We start from the raw sequence: 21,713 nt of genomic DNA, 5'->3' as shown, positions 1-21,713 counted from the left end.
CTCATAAAAGGTGCGCTGAGAAATAAACATGTGCCCGCACCATGAGATGGAGGTGCTTGCCTGCACTACCATCACTTGGAAGGTGTTGGCAGTCGCCATTGCCGGCTGTCGCCGTGGTAAGGCCTGCCAATCGTTACAGCAACGTCTCTGCGGTTGGTGCGACCGTAATTGTTTATGCAGAACGCGGTCGCCATAGGACTGACGTACGCACATACGCTTGAGGTGACAGCACGCGGCATGCCGTAGAGCCGCGGCTGCCGCCGGAGAAGAGTGCACCCATATGCGGATCGTGCGATGAAATGCACTGTTCTGAACACTACTGTTGCTATTATTAGTAGCCGAGCAGCTGGACCCGGCTCTGGCCGGAGTGGCTCAGTGCTCCGAGCACTCCACTGCAAGAGCTGCGGCCAGAGCCGGGTCCAGCTGAACACCTCCTGCGGCCACGCTTCGGTCCCAGAACGTAAACGTCTGAGCAGTGACACCTGGCGATGCCGACTTGCCGCAAATAAAGGCTGGCGGTGAAGAGTAACTGTAATTATTAATCGGCATTGCAATCTAAGACAAAAAAGACGCATCATGAAGGAACTATTTGAATGTGACGGAAATCGGCAGATGTGACGTACATATACAAAGAAACGAATGGTTACAAGTTCAGAAAAAATGGATGATTTATTGAAGAGAAAGAGCTTCACAAACCGACCAGATCAGTGATGCCTTCGTCCGCCTCTGACCTTACGCAAGTAGTTATGCGCCTTATCACTGGTCGTTAGAGTTGTTGGATGCCCCCCTCGGGGACATCGTGCCAAATTCTGTCCAACTGGCGCGTTGGACCATCAAAATCTCGACACGATTGGAGGGCATTGCCCTCAACGCTTCGACCGTTCTCAGCTGGGGACATACACGGCGACTTTGCTGGCCAAGGTATGGTTCGGCAAGAACGAAGATGGTCGGTAGAACCTCTCGCCGGCATTATCTTGCTAAAATGTAAGCCCATGATGGCTTGCAGTGAAAAGAAGTGGCACCCTAGAACAGCACTCCTGGCCGCCACGCCATATGGCCGGCCTCAGCCACGTCGGTGTCCCACCGCCTTCCGAGGAGTCTCGAGCCACGTTTTCACATGTTACTCAGGTTCAGTTCGAAGCGGAACTAAAACCTAATAATATACCTCGATAAAATTGGAACTTTGGACGACGAACTAGCGATGAGACACGGAAAGTTATGTTTGGATGCTGGAATGTGCAAGGTATTTCCACTAAAATAAATTTACTGCCTGCAGAACTTGACATGTTCAACATGGATGTTGTCGTACTCTCTGAAACAAAGAAGAAAGGCCAAGGAGAAGAAGAACTGGATAATTATGTACATATCTGGAGTGGGGTATCAAAAGCAGTAAGAGCCAAAGCAGGAGTCTCCATTATGATAAAGAAATCATGGAAACAAAGAATCACAAATTGGACATTCATCAATCAACGTATTATAACTGTTGAAATGACATTATTTGCTAGGGAAGTTGTGATTATTGGTGTATGTGCACCCACGAACGACACAAAAGATAAGGGCCAACCTCAGGGATACTATTGAAAAAATCCCAAGAAGAAAGGAGCTGATTATCATGGGAGATCTGAATGGAAGGGTAGGAATTAGAGAATCTTGTAGAATAGTGGGAAAACATGGAGAGGACGAATATAATGACAATTGGGAACGATTGAATGCAATTTGTGAACAATTTGATCTAAAAATTACCAACACATTTTTCAAACATAAGGACATTCATAAATATACTTGGCAACAGAACACTAAAGAACTTCGTTCTATAATAGATTATATTATCATTAGGCAAACAAGTAGTTTCAAAGCAGTAGACGTCAGATCTTATAGAGGAGCCCAGTGTGGATCAGACCACTATCGAGTTAAAATGAAGCCTCTCTGGCCATGGAAGAATGCAAGGAGTGATACAAGTAACATAAATAAAACGAACCAGACTGAGAAAGTCGAAAATTTACCTTTTAATATTGACAGCCTGCAAGACGAAAGTATCACAACACTCTTTGCGGCCAGAATGGAAAGAAAACTAATTGAATCATTTGAAGGAAGTACAGAGGAAATATATGACTATATAAAAGCTAATGTAGAAATCATATCAACAGAGGTGTTGGGTAAAAAAGATAGCAACCACGACCGTGCAGCAGAGTGTTGGTCAGAGGAACTAGAGGTCCTCGTTAGAGAAAAACGAAATGCGTTCCTTCAGTTGTTGAATGATAAATCAGAAGAAACAAGATCAATATACAAGGAAAAGAAGAATGAAGTGATGAAAAAAAATTAGGATGGCAAAAAATGAAGCAAGGGAAAGAACATGTGTCAAGGTGAATAGCAAATTAGGATTTGGGAGAGCAAAAGAAGCATGGTCAGTATTGAAAGGGCTTCGACAGGATACAAAAAGCAAAACTAATCTCCAACTCATAACACAAAAGGAATGGGAAGATTATTTCCAAAAATTATTAAATTAAGACAGAGACGAATATCTAGAAGAAGGAAAGGGAAGATGATGAGATCCAGATTTTAGAAAGTGAAGTACTTCAGGCGTTGAGAACAGGAGAGAATGGTATATCACCAGGCAATATCAATCTGGAGTGTCTGAAATATGGTGGTGACAAAATTGTGAAACTGATAACGCAGCTCTTCAACAAAATGATACATGGAGATTCAGTACCCAAGGAGATGAAGCTAGGTTACATTAATACAATATTTAAGAAAGGGGATCGCAAAATGTGTTCAAACTATCGAGGAATTCGTGTTACAAACACATTAATGAGAATTTTTGCGAAATTAATTAAAAAGAAACTGTAAAAAATTTTAGAACCCAGGAAGAACAATGTGGATTCACGGCTGGGAGATCATGTGTAGACCATATTTTCACATTACGACAGATTTTGGAGAAACATAGGGAAAAATCAAAAAAGATAGGATTAATTTTCATAGATCTAGAAAAAGCGTTTGATACTGTTCCAAGAAAATTACTGTGGAGAGCACTGCATATGGCAAACATAAACCCTTCCTTGATTAAAATAATACAACAGATGTATAAAGATAACATTTGCCAAGTGAAAGTTGGTAATAAACTTTCACAGAAATTTAGAACAAGCAAAGGCCTTTTACAGGGCTGTCCCATGTCACCATCATTATTTAAAATCTATATAGATATCAGCCTTAGAACATGGTCTCGTAAATGTAATAGTATGGGATTAGAAATAAGATATGGAGTTTACCTACATCATTTATTGTTTGCTGATGATCAAGTAGTCGTAGCACATGATTGGGAGGATGCTAACTATATGTGCAATCAACTAGCAGTAGCATACAAAACTTGCGGTTTGAAGATTAACTACCAAAAAACAGAATACTTGACTAATGATTCAGATGAGCTATACATTGAAGGAAAGAAAATCAAAAAGATAAACACATTCTGTTATATGGGATCCATTTTAGAAATCGAGGGAAAATCAGAGTCAGAAATCAATAAAAGGATTAGTAGTGGATGGAGGGTCATTGGGATGCTTAACTCAGTCTCATGGAGCAGGAATGTAATGAGCAGAACTAAAAAATTAATATACAAATCCATATTAGAGAGTGTGGTTCTGTATGGAATGGAGACCTGGACAATTAAAATGAAGCACATTAAAAAATTACAAGCTCTAGCGATGGACTTTTGGAGAAGATCGGCAAGAATCTCCAGGAAAGAAAAGATAAGGAACACCGAAGTAATAAGGAGAATGGAAATAAAAGAAAGAATATATGACGTAATGGATAGGAAGAACTTACAGTGGTACGGGCATGTACGACGAATGGAGAAAAGCAGAATACCAAAATTGATACTGGAGTGGGAACCTGAGGGGAGAAGAAGAAGAGGACGCCCTATGACCACCTGGCTCCAAAACGTACAGCACACAATGAGGAGAATGGGCACACAGGAAGAGGACACACAAGATCGAAACACCTGGAGGAATATTTTGAGATTATAGTTTAAGAACGTTTATTGTTTGTATTGTAATTTCCAAGTAAATTATTATGTAGGAGATAAGCCTCTGTAATGAGGAAAAGCTCAAAATAATAATAATAAAAATTTTCACTCCCCTAGTGTGCAATTATCGTTAATTGGGAGTGTGGCAGCATATCCAGAAACCAGTTATTAGCTCTGTTTTATCCTTTCAGTCTCACAATGAGAAGTTGATGGGAGCGGGCATTCATCAATCATTCTTTTGTATTCGTATTCACCAACCAATAGGAAATTGCCCAGGTGGCCTAGAGTATCCAGGACGCAATTGAGATTAATGGCATTGAGGTAGGAGTGGGTGGGTGATAAATCCTTGTCTTATACTCATATCCGCAACCAAGAGGACAATGTATGGTGATACGTTGGAAGCGGGAGTAATATATCAAACTGCGCCAGAACCTGCAAAACCTTACATCCTAGACCAACAAATGTGGTGATGATGTTAACAGTTTCAGCACTCAGCGAGATAAATTAGCAGGAGTTCCCTGTGGTTTCCTTAATTCTCAAACAAGTTTCTTCATTATTTACGTTAATATAAATGGATTTTCCCTTCAAATCATATAGAAAACAGAACCTCACTACCTCTCAAAGCCGTTATATCATAACAGCAAATATCCCCGTCCAAAGCGTTAGGTCGTTCACTGTCAAAAAGAAACACGAATTTGAAGGTTATCTTTTTACCAAACTCATCCATTACAGAATTAGACAATTTACTCACAGTCTATCATCTATATCAGACTGGCAGCCGGCGTATTTTGCTGCAACGAGCAGCAAGCTGGTACTCACATCTACTCACCACCACATCCACGAAGGAAAAGTCACTCCACCATGAGCAGTTTCAGCACTGCAATAGGTCGGGCACAAGGCAACACTTTTTGGCAGCCTACAGTGTTGCAGATTGGGCAGATCGCCTGACTTAGAATTCTGAGGAGCGGCTAGTTTTATTGTCATCCTAAATGAACGCCTTGGATTTAGTGTGGATGTCGAATACGGTTCTTTAATATTGTTACAGACTGAAAATTAGTTCGGATTGAATGAAAGAAATGGACAGGGGTCCTGAACACTCTCCCCCTTCCCCCCGCTCCCAAAATGAAGTCTCTCAGTGTGGCAGAAGCTCATCATTGTGTTGGTCTTTAGAACTTCTCGTGTACACGTATAATATCTTATCTTGCATTACTGCAGGAAGATATTATATGCAATATAATGCTTACATGTGTAACAAATATGAGCAGTCGACTGCAGAGCACAATGTGACCACACTATGCGAGACATTATTTGCAAGGCCATCATGGTAAAACCTTTGAATCCATAGAAATATCATTGTGCTTAAATTCAGATAATCAGTCCTTATGTGCGAGCAACAGAGAAAAATAGCAAATTATTGAGATGTGAAACAATAGCGTGAAGAAACATTTTCGAAAAATTACGCAAAATTAATATTATTCGTCGCGCAACTTCACAATTTTATTTCTTGCTGAAGAGCAGATCCTCTAGGAGAACCATGAATATCAAGTCAAGATAGTAGTGCGCGAATTAAGTCAAAGTGCTTTTAAAACGTGACATGAAAATTTCCGTTGATGAAATCGGACAGTAAAGCCTAAGAATCCAAATTTACAACGTCATATAGCCAAGGTAATTAAACTGTCTGCAGTATCAGAATTTCACGGATCCGGAGGCTTATGGAAATTCTAGTTTTCTACGTTTTTGCAGCATGGGTGAATGAGAATCTAAACGAAGCCATATATTCAGTCTGTGACCTGTCCTTATTTCGCTAAAAATAAGTAACATTTTACTGTTTCTCATTCATTGGAAGATTATCAGAGGAGCTAAAGAAAACAGCTTTCATATGTTGTAAGATACACAGTAAAGTGCAGTGATTTTTAACGATTCTATGCAGCCTCTACTTTGCTCACAATTCGCCATACACGGTGTTTGAGAATTTTATGGTTTTGTGCAGATTAATCTGACTTTCTGTCTAGTGGACTGCAAACCGTTTCGTAGGCTGATTATTATCTTTAAATGCTGATATTTTTTTATAAATTTTAAGTTGGTTACTTTATAGAGCTTTTAACAACGCCCAATTGCTTCCTAACCACATTTGTGCTATTTTCACACTGTAAGCTTTCTTTTCAAAAGAGGCTGAAGCTGTCGCTAAACTCTGGTCATGATTTGTGCAGCTGTTGTGCTTCCCTCATTTATTCGTGCATGCGTTCGTTTCTCAGGGTTAGCAGTACTAGCAAAGGGTCAAATTAAGCTTTATAGAACCACAAAATTCTCTAACATCGTGTGTGGTGTACTATAGAGAACAACAGCCTGTGTAGGTAGCTGATTCAGCACTTATTACCCTCTAGTATTGACATGCTTTCTTTGAATCACAAATGGACAGCCGGCCGATGTGGCCGAGCGGTTCTAGGCGCTTCAGTCTGGAACCGCGAGACCGCTACGGTCGCAGTTTCCAATCCTGCCTCGGGCATGGATGTGTGTGATGTCGTTAGGTTAGTTACGCTTAAGTAGTTCTAAGTTCTAGGGGACTGATGACCTCAGACGTTAAGCCCGACAGTGCTGAGAGCCATTTGAACCATTTGAACAAATGGACACTGACTGTAGTCCTCAAACACTGAATGCACGTAATGTAACAGGATGATAAAACTGAGTTACAATGAATAAATCCCTGCGTTGCGACAAAACTGCTAATGCTATGCAAAGTGACAATTAATCTTTGCAATGTAGCTTCAAAGAAAAGCGATGCATATATACAAAGATGTAATCAATGATAATTTTTGGGCGTGAAATACTTAATGTGGGTAAGTTATATGGACATTAGTTGGTTATGTTAGATTTGCTATAGTCAGTTTTAGTTATTTATTTGCTTTTAGTAAGATTTAGGTACTTAGTTTTTTTCAGCTAGTTTCAGTTAGTTGCATGTTCCAGGACCCATAAATCATCTGTATCTACATTGTGGAACTTAACAGTCCACAAATATATGGCATTTTCTTGTAACTGTCTTTTTATTTCATCTAGATTTAATTTTACCAATCCCACGTCCGGCCATCCTGATTTAGGTTTCCCGTCATTTCCGTAAATCAATGTAGGCAAAAGCCGGGACGGTTCCTTTGAAAGGGCACGCCCGACTTCCTTCCCCGTCGTTTCCTAATCCGCTGAGACCCATGACCTCGCTGCCTGGTCTCCTCCCCCAAACTATCCAACCCTCAATACAGTCAGCTGTCACTCGCATAAAAAGTCCTCTCAGGAAAGAATCCTTCTGATATATAAAAATAAGGCGCTTCAGACTGCTTTCAACCAGCCAAAAATAAATTGGAGGAGAAATTACTAAGAAAAAGTCTGAATAATACATCTTACAATTAGAGAACAACCAGTGGGAAGGTGTATTTGACTTGAGATTAGTTACGATTTCCCTTATTCCCTTCCAGGACTGCTACATAATTTTAATTATATTTTGCTTGCCTGAGAGATGATATTTATGTATTCGGCCAACTGTCTGCGCATACGCTGCATATCTGACCTGGCTGTATCATCATCAAAAGAATGAGGTACTTCCCTCAGAAGTGGATTGCGTAGGGGTAAGAAACAGCCTGTACGTGCCACATGCAGTCGTAGACTTCAACAGCGTTCGGCAGCTCTGGAATGCGTGCCCCGTCACTACCAACTACTGCCCTCAACTGATCCCACTGACGGCAAAGTTCTAAAACAGAAACGGCAAAGTGGAGTGTCACAGTTAACCTAAAATTATCGTAACTGTAGCCATCAAAATTTAAGTTCGAATAAACCAAGAAATATGTCATTACACTAATTTACAGAAGATTACCCCAAATCGAATTTCAAGATGCTGAAGGTTGATTTAGAAACAAGCGTGAAAAGAATGAAATCGGTGTTTCAGTCAATGTGTTCTACTAACAAAATCAGGACTGTATGCTTCTATGGTGGCTGCATTTATATCTCACACAGCCATATAGATACATGGGTAAATACAAGAAAACGTGAGTCCACGCTCTTAGGTCAAGTGATGCACTGAAAATGTTTTAGACAAGACTTTTCAAAGTGATTCTCTCTTCTGACGAGAAAGGAAACAATTTTTGTTTTACATAAGACTGAAGGCTTCCGTGGCCGTTGTCACTGATGATAAAATCTTCCGAGTCATGTTATGACACGACCTAACCACTCAGATTTTATCATCAACCTTCGTGTCTTTTATCTCCGTTTCTCGTGACAGGCGCTGTCCCGGCCAAGAAGGTCAATCGGTGACAATACTTTCTGAAGATATGGAGCAAGGTGAGCGGGTGCCTGTAGTAGATCTCGACGTTGCGAAAGCATTTGACTCGGTACCACGTTAACGCTTCCTAACGAAAGCACGATCGCATGAGGGATCAGATAAAATTTGTGACTGGGTTGACGATTACTTGGTAGGGAAGGCGCTGTATGTTGTCTTGGAGGAGAGTTATTAACGTGCTGTATAGAAATAACTTCAAGAATGGCCGATGGAAATTAATTGGTTCTTTGCCGTTTATGTTATACAACAATGTAATATGTTATTAATGGCAACCTTCTACTTTTTGCAAACTATGGAGTTATCTGTAAAGATGTATATCTGGAGAAAACAGCTCAAATTTTCATTCAGTTATTGATTAAGTTTCAAAGTGGTGCAAAGACTGGACACCTACCTTCAATTTTCGCAAATGCAAAATAGTGAGTGTAACAAAACGGCAATGAAATGGAACGATGACATAGGCTGATATATAGATACAGTACACTGACCGATAAAAAATGTGAAGCACACGATGGAGGAGGAGGAAATTTAAAGAAAATTTCTTGAATTGAGAGAGTATTTGACGATATTTCAGTGATTGCAATAGCGAGTCAAATTTGCCAATAACTTTTGAGTATGAGCTCAGTTATCAGTATGACGTTGCAACCGTTCTGGCCTGCATCCATGCACTGATTTGGTTGGCGAGGCCAGTGAATGCACTCCTGAGCCGAACTGGCCCACAGCTGTTCTGACTGGTCCTTGAGATTCCGGACACTTGCACTTGCTGGTCCCACAGGTGTTCTCTCGGAGACACATCTGTGATCTTTCTGGCCTGAGAGCATCAACATCACGCAGACAGTTTACAGAGACCGATACAAGTGTAGATGGGCGTTATCCTGTTGAAAAATTGCATCACTACACTGCCTCATGAGAGGTAAAACATAAGGAAGCAGGATGCCTGTGATTTTTGTGCCACCACAGTTCCTTCGTTTGATCTCAGTCATTGCCCGAAGTCAAATTCGATGGCTTCCCACACCATGAACCCTCAGTGCGGCTCCAAAACACTGGAAGGCAGCCGCCACACTCGCCGACGGTGGTCATCCAGGGTGGCACAGAACCGTAATCCATCTCTGAGCACATTGGACCCGCTCCACCAGCAGCCGACGCTTCCTCGTCACGGCATCCCTCCTGGCGCAGCCACTGGTGTTCTGGCGTTGACAGCAGAGCCTACACGTGCGACGGTGGTCCCCTAGTTAGGTTGATGCTAGTCTCCGACCAATAGTCCGGGATGACACACACTACTGCAGGGAGTCCCTCACTTACTCTCAGTTGAAACGCACAGTTTTGAAGGGGCTACGGTGTGCCTGGTACAAAATTGGGCGATTCTCCTTTGTGGTGGTCAGACATAGTCGACCAGACTCTTGATGACGAATATATCTGCCTTCATCTTCCCATGCAGTCCAACATCCGGCCATTGCCACATCCAAATGTCCCAAAAATTTGGACGGCACAGTTCAACGAGCTGACCAAATGGAGGCCCAAAATGAAATCCCGGTTCTAATGACAGATGTTGGTGACGCTGTCTCCGAGGAGCATGGGGCATCTTCGTGCTCTTCACAGGGATTACCCAACATTTGAGCACTCACACTGCTCGTATACCTTATCAGCGCTTGTAACGACGACAGACGTCAGCTGCACTAATGGACTGTGTTGGTCATTATACCTGTCACAGAGAACTGTCACTCTGATCATATAGATAGCCACCGATATGTACATTTACGGAGTTACATCGACGTCTGAGCAAGTCAGGTTGATGCTTCACCTTTTTGTTTTGTCAGGCATTGAAGGTGACAGGGTTTGATTCACTGCTAGAATAGAGAGAAAATGTTATGTCTGCATAAGGAGACTCCATACAAAATACCCTTTAGAACCATCCCAGATTGTCGCTCGAATGTATGGGACCAACACCACTGGAAGGAGAGACCTGTGAGAGGGGAGGGGGCAGCTGGAGACTGCGTGATTTGAATAAGCCAGTATTCGAAGCGAGCCACCACACCCAAGTGACAGCACACAAAAGTGTTACACAGAGATTTGCAAACGCGAATTTATTTTTTGGCCCTTATGGAAGGCTACTTGTTCAAATGTGTGTGATCGAATGGGAGTTAACTGCTAAGGTCATCAGTCCCTAAGCTTAGACACTACTTAATCTAAATTATGCTAAGGACAAACACACACACACCCATGCCCGAGGCAGGACTCGAACCTCCGCCGGGAGTGTGGCCGAGCGGTTCTAGGCGCTTCAGTCTGGAACCGCGCGACAGCTACGGTCGCAGATTCGAATCCTGCCTCGGGCATGGATGTGTGTGATGTCCTTAGGATAGTTAGGCTTAAGTAGTTCTACGTTCTAGGGGATTGATGACCTCAGATGTTAAGTCCCATGGTGCTCAGAGCCGTTTTGAACCTCCGCCGCTATCAGCCGCACAGTCCAGCAAAGGCCACTTGAGTTGAGTCAACTTGACATAAATAATTTTTAGAAAAGTTAATTGACATCCCTAAGACTTCTGATCAAGGAACAGGTATGGAATCTACGTATGTTTCACTACCGAAATTGCTTAAGGTCTTGATGTCATAATATTTGAAATAAACACGTCCATGTGAATAGTGATTAAGTACGATTATTAGATGAACATTAGTCATAAACATCAATTACAAGTGAAATCTTAGACTGTATGGTCGGAAACATTGGCCACGGATCCTAATTGGTCTCCTTGAAGCTATTTGGAAGGTAGTGTGTAGCGGAGCGGAACGTGATCAGACATGAATCGGAATACTGTGCACCCGTGATTGATGACTCGGGAAAGACGGATATGTAGCATGCACAACTGATTCGTACTGCGCCGTCTGTACCGTAGAGTCTAATAGACAGGAGCGTTTGGACAATTGCCTAAATACTGGATCTGCATATACTACCACTACTGCTGTCGCCATACCTGAGGGTCACAGCTGCGTCGGGTTGTCCATCGTCGGTGCTGTGATCAGGGCGGAGTGCACCAGGTCGATGGAAGGAATCCGGAGCGAAGTCCACGAAAAAATTTGTGAAATTTCTAAGATTTGCGCCCGTCGCTCCGGATAATGGCCGGTCCGGGGAAGGAGTGCCCCTCGTACCCCGCGGCAACCACCAAAACCCAGGGCGTTGAGTCCGCCCGCTGAAAGCACATAGTTGTCAGCCCGGCTGCGTCGCAAGCTCCGCACCAGTTACCTCCAAAAGTAGTGGTTTGGACTCGCACCACACATTTAGTTGATCATCTTACAATGGGTCAGATTGCTGCCAGAGTAAGCGGCGCCTGCAATCAAGAACTGCGATGACGGCCAGGCCAGCAACCACCGAGCTCGCAGATTACACGTGGGCCCAGAGGCTCCAGGGAGACCAGCAGACAGAGCCTGCCGTACGTCCGTCAGACACCCCGCCACCCCGCTCTAAGGATGTCGGCGGCCATCAGCTGCAGCCGCCGCTCCTCCGACCGTCGACCGGCCCAGTCCCTCCCCCACCCCGCCCGCTGCTGTCCGGTCCTCCCATGGAGGTAAAAGTAAGGCCAGTTGTCATGACGTCACAAACTTGAAGCCGACCCAAGTCAAGATCTGCCGTGTTAGCTATCCCAAAACATTCACTTCTGGTGCTTTGATTCCGTGTAGCCGTCAAATGTTTTGGTAAAAAATGCCAGCTTGTGTCGCTTACGGGTGTACTACTCGTTCTGATTGTAGCCTAAAGTTTAAACAAGTCACATTTCATTCGTAAGTGGATTCCTTTAAGCGCTATGTCCTTATATATACTTGAAATTCTGATGCGCTGTAAAATTTTGCAGTATGGTTTTATTTCTGTGATTCGACTTTACATTTCCAAGCAATCCAACGTGAAGAGCTCTCTGGAGGTGAACAATACACTTGGTTTTCATTGTTTGGTTATTCCCAAGTAACTGAAAAGTCATGGCAAGAAATATCGTGTAAATGGGGACTAATATTTTAAAATGCCATAATTTAATATAAAACTAATATAACTACATGTAGACAATTAAATCTTCAGCAAAATGTGTGGAACACCTGTTACAGTGGTTAAATTACAAGTACTTAATTTTTGTAAAAGCAGAGTTCCCTATGTAAGTCCAGGCTATTTAGATCATTACATTAATCGCTGTGTTGTTGTGTTACCCTGTAAATTGCTTTTATTTGCCACACTAAATGTCATTTGGTAGGTACAATTTAAAAACAAAACAGATGAGTAAACTACAATTGGCCTGACAATCTTAAATTCCGTTCTTTTGCTTCGTAATTTAACGAGTCTTTCGCTTTGTTGACAGGACAGCTGGCTTGTCTATATCGTCCCTGCACACATCGATCGGACACCAAACGCAATAAGGAAAGTTTCTTGCGAACCTGAACATTTAAAATTTGCATCTCACTTGAAAATGCAATCAATACAAATCGGTGCCTCTAAACTATCAATAATTTTGGAGTTCTGGCTTTATCAATTACCGACGCAAACACAAGTCAATGAAAGTGAATAGGAATGGATTACGGAAGCACGCTTTTCATAACAAATATTTGTCTTCTCGGTTATTCGAAGTGTATAAACAAAAAGGAATTACAGTACTGAGGCCAGAAGCGCCATATTTTCGTGTCGTATTACTGTATCGAATACGCATTTAAGACAGAAAAACGTTTAAAGTTGCGTTCCTTATGCTGTGCTGTTCACTAAAATAGTGTAACATTTACTATATAAAATAACTATCGCGTGCACACGACAGAAATAACGAACAAGAAGCAATTGTAAACACTGGTCTGCTAATGTTTTGGGGGATCCAAGATCGCGGCAGGCCCCTCACACTGGCTTCAAAACAAGCTTCAGCGTAAGTCTGTAGCGCCATCTCCCCTTATTCTACCTCCGTGGTTCCTTCCGCACTTCCAAGAACTCTTCCGATGGCCTCAAGTCTCTAACGCACCCCCCAGCTGCACCAAGTGGCCACGAAACAGAAGTCAGAAAAAAACAGGGGGGGGGGGGGGGGGGGAACAGAGGTCCACAGCGCAAAGTAATTGAAATATCACGTCACTGGAGTACACAGTGCTCAATCCCTGCATCTTCATATAAAAAGTTGGCACACAGACGTTAAACAAACTTTGTGTAATCATTGAAATGAGCGTGAGGAGCCATCCATCGGAGACATGGACGGGTCAGAAGGGTCTGCCGTCTTTCGCTATCAACGACTAACACAGGGTATTGAACGCATACAAACAAGGGCAGCGCAAATAGTAACTAGTTCGTTTCACTCGTGGGAGGTATAATAGAAATGCTGAAAGTATCTGAAATCCTACACGCTTCAAGTTAGACAACTACTCTGCCAAAGTCCAGTTTCAGGAACCAGAAATCTAGGAACGTACTACAACCTCCTAGTATGTCTCCTGTAGGACCAACAACACAACATTAGACGTACTTTAGCGCGCACGGAAGCATTGAAACAGGCAATAGCCCCGTAATGCCTACGCCACTGCAACGGAATGGAAGCCTAACACGTGATACAATTCGAAGCACCTTCCTCGAATCACACCATAGTACCTTTCAGGGTAAATATGTAGATATAGGTTCAGAGCTCTGTGGTCACAGCTCAGAAACAGGGGATTGTTTCGCAGGAATCTTTGCGTACAGTAAGCCTTCCTTTTCTACAATTTTTCACATGAGCAGCCATTTTTACGCAGCTTAACTTTTATTTTGACGACACATGCATATAAAATGAGAACACGCATAATGGTTTATGTGATTGATTCAGACACCTTTGAAGTATCGGCACAAGGCAATGACACATTTAAAACTACGGCCACACCTCACGCAGGATTAGACCGAGCTCTCTGTCACATGAGTCACGCACCCGAGAAAGGGAGAACGACACGTAGTCAACGAAGAGCATACGGGACCAAAAATTGCCCAACGACAACCCAAATGACTTTCTGAACTAGAGCGCAGAAGATGGGAGAAAGGAAATGAAAGAGAATAGCCTCGTGTGCGCATTTTATTTGAAAGTAAAATTGCCAGAAGGTGCACTCAGTTTGGAAGGAAACATTGGCAGTGTCCGCGTCTGCATGACGTTCATAGTTGCTGCACTTTGAGCGAGAGCGAGTTAACTGTTGACGGTTTCTATATCCCACATCAAACCAAAACGACGCACTACGTAACACATCGGAGTTCACAAGTTTCATCGAAGGGCATGCCGACGTGTGAATTTTGGGGTTTAGCTTAGTTCAGATGAATAACCTGAACACCCATTAATATGGCGGCACACTGAAAAGAAAATCTCACAATTTATGTGAAACTCTTAAAGCTCTTTTCATGAAACACACTTTATTAACATTCTACCTCTTTATTCTTCATGTCTACTTATTTATCTGTCGACACATTTCTGAACACATTTCTGCCAATGCGGGACCACTTCGTTATAACGGCATTGCAGAGAGCTTGACTCTGTTGAAGGAACCACAGCCTCACCATTGTTTGAACCGCTTCATCACTAGAAAAGTGTAGTCACCGATGGTATCCTTTAAGTTCTGGAAAAGGATGAAAATCGGATGAGGCCATATCGGTACTACATGGAGGATAAATCGATGACAGTGAACCGAAGGCGTCAGATTGTTGCAGACGTATGGTTTGGTATTGTCATGCTGAAGGAAAGGATACTTGAGGGTTCTCTGTGTGGGGGAACTCTTCTGCGCTTACAAACTAGGTTACAAGTCTCTTGTTCCTCACGCATCTACACGGTTACGTTAGACACCGGCATGTTATGCGCTACAATTCGGAGTCCCCGAGCGACAGAGTATTCAACATGTCTCAGCGAAGGGAGAAAGTCGACCGATTAATGTGCATGGCATGTGATGCCTCAACAGGTACTGAAAACAGGATAAAAATGCGAAGGTATTACTTTTCGGCACGCCTTCGTACTTACATGACTGAAGGTATCCAAGATACCTAACAAGTACGCGTCGTGTAAAGTATTCTGTTGAATGATTAATTTACAACCTCAATGTCTCTGGAGAGTTTGAAGGAGCTCTTAAATAAACTATTCATACTTTCAAATGTTATCCAGTACCTCTCAAGGAATGTGATGATAATTTTCTACGTCTGGAGTGAAATATGGCATAGAAATAGCCAGCAGCTGTATTAAAACCTAATGGTAATTCTGTCGCTACAGTGCAGTTTCACTCCCATGGCCACGAACATCACGAAAAGTGTCGACGTTTTGTGTAGCACTTTTACTGGCATTGCTTACAACACCGCTTCAGTGTCGGAGTTAAAAGTCCTTAACACCTGAGCACCCATCACAAGGGCAATGGGATGCAATTCACAAAGAACAAGTCGTCGCTCCCCATCTAAACTTTATGGTTGTTTCAGTACTTCGCATAAGCTTCGATAGTTAACCACATTCAATTTTTTTTTCTTTTGCCACAGTTGCAAAATACACTGTGCTGATGATCAATTTCAAACGTTGTTCATCCGCTTACAAGTGGCAGCAGATGAAATTATTACAAGAAGAGTTCTTCACTTTCACTTATTCGTATGTCGTTTTCCTTTAAACTCATCATGAAGGATAAACTATAGGGAGGTAGACCGAGTCAAATAGTAAAGTGACTGCTGTGAACAGCCATTCCAGGCTATTTCTGTAAAATATACTAATAACTAATTGAATTAGAACTAATTTGCTCGCATTGATAATTTACGTTTTTTTCTATATTATTAACATAATTAACAGTAGAAAAGCTGCTGCTTTGAATAAAGGCACTGCTTTAACGATTTTAATTCTCAACTAATGTTTCCATCTAGTACCTCACATTGAGCATTTGTGTATTGGTAGATGTTCCCAGGCACGTTTTGCTGTGGTTCAGTCTGGTTAAATGGGAAACAAAGAAAGGAGAAAGAACACGTTTATAATATGTATATGGGAACTGGGTATACTTCCTGATCTCATTCTCCCCCTGTCTCTGTCTGTGTCCTCCTCCTTCTCTCTGTGCTCATCTTCTTCTACCCCCTCTGTGCCTTCATCACCTCCTGCGTTCTCTCTTCCTCTCTGTCACCTCCTCCCCCTTTCTATGTTCTTCTTATCCTCCCACCTCTCTCTGTTTCCTCCTGTGTAAGTACTACGGTTTTAATAAACGGTTTTTTAAATCTCCTTCTACATCTACATCTTCATGGATACTCTGCAAATGGCATTTAAGTGCGTGCCAGAGGATTCATCGAACCACCTTTACAATTCTCTACTATTCCGATCTCGTATAGCGCGCGGAAAGAATGAACAGCTGTATCTTTCCGCAAAAGCTCTGATTTCCCGTATTTTATCGTGATGATCGTTCCTCCCATTGTAGTTCGGTGTCAACAAAATATTTTCGCATTCAGAGGAGAAAGTTGGTGATTGAAATATCGTGAGAACAATCCGTCGCAACGAAAAATGCCTTTCTTTTAATAATTTCCAGCCCAAATCCTGTATCATTTCTGTGACACTCTCTCCCATATTTTGGGATAATACAAAACTTGCTGCCTTTCTTTGAACATTTTAGATGTACTGCGTCAGGCCTGTCTGGTAAGGATCCCACACCGAGCAACAGTATTCTAAAAGTGGCCGGACAAGCGTAGTGTAGGTAGTTTACTTGGTTGGTCTGTTACGTTTTATGTGTCGTGCCACTAAAACGCAGTCTTTGGTTAGCCTTTCCCACAACATTTTCTATGTGTTCCTTCCGATTTAAGTTGATCGTAATTCTAATACCTTGGTATTTCGTTGAATTTACGGCTTTTAGATTAGAATGGTTTATCGTGTAACGGAAGTTTAACGAGTTCCTTTTACCACTCAAGTCTATGACCTCACACTTTTCGTTATTTAGGGTCAACTGCCACTTTTCGCATCATTCAGATATCTATTCTAAACGGTTTTGCCAGTTTGTTTTGATCTTCTGATTACTTTATTAGTCGATAAACGACAGCGTCTTTTGCAAACAACCAAAGACGGCTACTCAGATTGTCTCCTAGATCGTTTATTTAGTTAAGGAACAGCAATGGGCCTATAACACTACCTTGAGGAACGCCAGAAATCTCTTCTGTTTTTCTCGATGACCTTCCGTCAATTACTACGAACTGTGACCTCTCTGACAGGAAATCACAAATACAATCAATAGTGACACGATATTCCACAAGTATGCAATTTCACTACGAGCCGCTTGTGTGGTACAGTGTCAAAAGCCTTCCGGAAATCCAGACATACCGAATAGATCTGAAACCCCTTTTCGTGTGAACAAAGAACTAATTGTGTTTCACAGGAACGATGTTTTGTAAGCCCATGTTGACTGTGTGTCAATAGACCGTTTTCTTTGAGGTAATTCATAATGTTCGAACACAGTATATGTTCCAAAATCCTGCTGAATATCGAAATTAACGACGCGGGCCCCCCGTTCTATATTTTGCCTGTATAAATTTACATTCGTCTTTTTTTCGTACCTTATAGTTTTCCCCTCTGAAGATGGCAGTTATAACTGAAGCCGGTAGATAATACACAGTTGTACAGTTAATGATGCAGCTATACATTTTTCAAAATGTGTAACAGCCGTAGACGGTCTCCTAAGAAAACTTTTTCTTAAAATGTGTATTTGTAAAATAAAGGTTCAAACTGGTTTCCGTGAACCAGTTTTAAACTCGTTCCATTATTCTCCTCCCTTTGTTTGTTACGGATGTCTTTGGATTCTTTATCGGATTACCTGTGTCTCAATTAACACAATAGGATATCAGGTATTCTGCAATGTGCCCGATGAATTATGAACGTTGGTCAAGAACAGGAATCGGCAAAGTGCTGAACCTTGCTGGGCACCATGTCTAATGTTTCTACTCCGAATTTAGTTTTATTTCTGTAGTATAATTTTTTAATGTGACCCTGCGCTTTCTAGTGTTAAGTTATGAATGTGTCTGTGCAAGGGAAAGGGTTTGATGCCTTATTTTCATATTTTTACTACAAAGAAGTACATAAAGTCCAGTGCTGGTAAACACGTCACACAGTACTGCCTCATTAAATAGCGGTTTTAAATTTTACTGCCTCTTTAGATTGACGTACTGTCTTGTGATTTATGGTACTATGATTGGCTGTGAAAGCATCCGAAACTAACTGTCAGCCAAAAGTATACTGTCACTGTAAGATGAACGAAAACTATGTATTTTGTACGACTGACTCTTACTCAGCTAAAGAAAAAAATAAACAAGGAAAAACTGTTGGCCTATGTACCTTAAAAATACGTCTCTTCGCCCGTTCTCTTCATAGTGGCCTTGTTCAGTAGCTTGAGAAGCGTTAGGGGTGTTCAAAGGCAAAGAACGCCACATTTAAATACGGTGTAGTTAATGCTGTGTCATATTAACTTCTTACCCTAAGCTTTGAAACGTGTGGTCTGGAAGACAACGACATGTTAATCTGTTTAAATATTTCGTTAATGCAGTTATCGGCTTGTAAATACTTCATAAAATGCATTACGCACAATTGCTGATTTTACCTATGTTTCATTTTGACCGGTTTCAGCCATAAACCATATTCACGGTCGTGTAGGAAATACAAAACAAGTATCATATCAGAATACAGAAAAGAACTCACCTGCAGGGGCACAAAGATTGCTTAGAATGTAACAATCATGTCATGGGATGGCTCCCTAATGGGCCCTAGCTGTTCTTATCATGGCTGTGATAATTTTTGGCTGACTTTACTAAATATGTTTCAGATATTGGAGTTTTTTATAGTTATTGCTTTACTGGACGGCACTTTTTCCTAAAAAAACTGTAAATTGATTTAATACCTTTTTGCTATGTATGTTAGTATGAACTGGATATTTTCTGCATGGTATTTACCCCATGCTGATAACTTGTTATATTTTACTTTAAAGATGTCATTCTTTAGTCTTTATGACGACAAAGGAAATTGTTAGCGTAGTGTAATTAAGCGTATGTAAAAAAAAACTTATGGAATTTTGTTTTAATTGTTTATTTCTTTTTTGAAAATGTTAGCTTGGAATATCTTTGGTTAGGAGACATATGATTAATGTTATCTTCATCTTGACTACGAATATAATATCTCTGAATTGTTTACTGTGAGTTATGCCCGTGTGATGCCATTGTATGTCTCGTGCTGCTTCTGTTCAGTTACTTGTTCTTCACACAATTGGCATACTTGCAATGATTCGGAATGAACGATACTCCTAGTTCTGGTATGTAATATTGGTTGCAGACTAAATTTACGGCGTACATGATTTTTGTGTTCTTACTTTCGAAATAATCTTGTGATCTTGTAGATCATAGCTTTTCTGCATTTTGACGTGATTTTTGTTTTGTATTTCGTATAGGACCGTGAACATGTTTTATGACCGAAATCGGTCGAAATAAAATACAAATTAAGTCAGCAACTGTGTGTCACGCATTTTATAAAATGTTTTTCTGTTGTTTGTAGAGACACATAAGGAACAACGCCTCAAAAATCAAGTCTCGCACTCTGGCACTACACCCGCGACGAAACAGCGCCTAATAGCGAAGCACCACTGCAGTGTCCTCCTAGCGTTATTGAACAAAATCGGAAGTACGCCATACAATTATGAATCACCGTCAGCTGACATAGTAACTGAAACAGTGAACACTGCTCTCTGACGCCATAAGGTTCAAGTCTCTGCACAGGTCGTGACCTGACTCTTTTCCTCCTCGTAACTAATTCGTAACCAACATGAAACTCAGCCGGCTTGCGCTGAGGACTCACTTTTGACGAGGATGGCAGAAGTGTAGGACGCCGGCGCTGAACCCGCGGCCGCTCTTCGCTGGAGGCTCCGGCTTCACTTCTGGCCACGACGTCAGCCGAGGCCGCCGTCCCAGCGCTGAACGTTGGCGGGCGATCACGTGGTCCGCCGCCCCACCGCCGCAGCCGTCTACCTCCGTGGGCGCGGTGCGAATTGTCCTTGGTGCGAATCTCCGCCAATCCGAGGCTGCCTCCTCCCGTCGCCTACCGCGTCGTTTGTTGGTCAGCTGGCTGCTGCGGCAAACCGGTACGACGAGAGGAACGAACGAGTCATCGCTCGAGTAGAGTTCAGCTGACAGCTGCACGAAACGTGTATACCTACTGAGCCTCGTTTATACGCCTCCACTTACCTCTCCCGTGCTGCTGCCGTGTGAAATACGTAACATACAGGAAGCAGCGGAAAAAATTTCCTATCAGAGCACAGAAAATACGAATATGTTCCTGTTTGTTTAAAAGACTGACTGAAAAGTGGGCTACCAGTTGTCCCATTCTACCTTCCTCAGTATCTTTTTAAAAAGCGCGAATATTTCGCATCCGAAAATTTTTAGGGAAATTTTTAAAGTACATCTCACCTCATGCTCTCACGAGCTCCGCCAACCGTACCTCACTCACACCCACGAGTCCATCGCCGTAAGTCGCTCATACCCATCGACTCCTTGTCGCCCATTCTCACTCTCTCATTCACCCCAGCTCATTGTCATTCTCTCTTTTTGTCGCTCTGTCATGTTTTCCCGTGCCACATTCACGATCTCCTTCGTTGTGTCCTAATAGTGCCGTCTCTCCCTTGCTCTCTTTTACTGCTACTATCTCATTCACTAATTCCCACTGTTGCTATATCTTCCCACTGTCACTGCCCCTCTCTTCCTTGTTGCCAATGTCATAGACACTCTGTTTATCACTATCTCTCACCCACTCCCAGCTTCTCTTTCTCTTCATCCCCTCCCCATCACTGTCTCCTTCGCTCTTTTCCTAGCACACTTCTGTCACTGTCAAGTATGTTCCAGTGCCACTATGTCCTTCTCTTTGCCGGTCAGTGTGGCCACACGGTTCTAGGCGCTTCAGTCTGGAACCGCGCGACCACTACGGTCACAGGTTCGAATCTTGCCTCGGGCATGGATGTGTGTGATGTCCTTAGGTTAGTTAGGTTTAAGTAGCTCTAAGCTCTAGGGGACTGATGACCTCATATGTTAAGTCGCATAGTGCTCAGAGCCATTTTGAACCTTCTCTTTCTCTCACACTGCAGTTGTTTCCTTCACTCTTTCTATAACACAACCACTATCCACTACCTTCCAGCATTTATTACATTTCCGTTTCTTTTCCGCTACCGCTGTCTTCTTCTCTCTCAGCATAAAAAAAGCACAAATACCATAATAATTGGGAAAAATTTTAAAGCCGCTGCGGAAGTTAGAATGACGTTCCTGGTACCCTATTTTTCAGAGTCTTTTAAATGAACCGAAACATATCCCCTTTCTTGTGCTCCATTGGAGCATCTTTCCGCTGGTTTTCTTCTTTTCCGTGCTGCAGCAGGGCTTGTAACTCATTTGAAATGATATTTCTT

At 42.3% G+C, this 21,713-nt stretch overlaps 1 protein-coding gene across 3 annotated transcripts in view; it reads right to left on the bottom strand.

Moving 5' to 3' along the window:
- LOC126335593 (uncharacterized) overlaps positions 1–20,279 on the bottom strand; it is a 56,513-nt gene extending 36,234 nt beyond the window's left edge. The window contains exons 1-2 of one of the 3 annotated variants that reach the window (XM_049999037.1): positions 20,120–20,245; positions 11,306–11,521 (exon numbers count right to left, since the gene is read on the bottom strand). The gene's annotated coding sequence lies outside the window, so the exon portion shown is untranslated. Of the gene's footprint in view, positions 1–11,305; positions 11,522–11,626; positions 11,798–20,119 lie in introns of those variants that run through there. The other 2 variants (XM_049999039.1, XM_049999038.1) reach the window with 2 other exon arrangements.
- Positions 20,280–21,713: the final 1,434 nt, after the last annotated feature.

The sequence above is a fragment of the Schistocerca gregaria genome, chromosome 2 (assembly GCF_023897955.1).
Source record: "Schistocerca gregaria isolate iqSchGreg1 chromosome 2, iqSchGreg1.2, whole genome shotgun sequence".
Lineage (NCBI taxonomy): Eukaryota > Metazoa > Arthropoda > Insecta > Orthoptera > Acrididae > Schistocerca > Schistocerca gregaria.
This window is presented reverse-complemented; position numbering and strand designations above follow the sequence as displayed.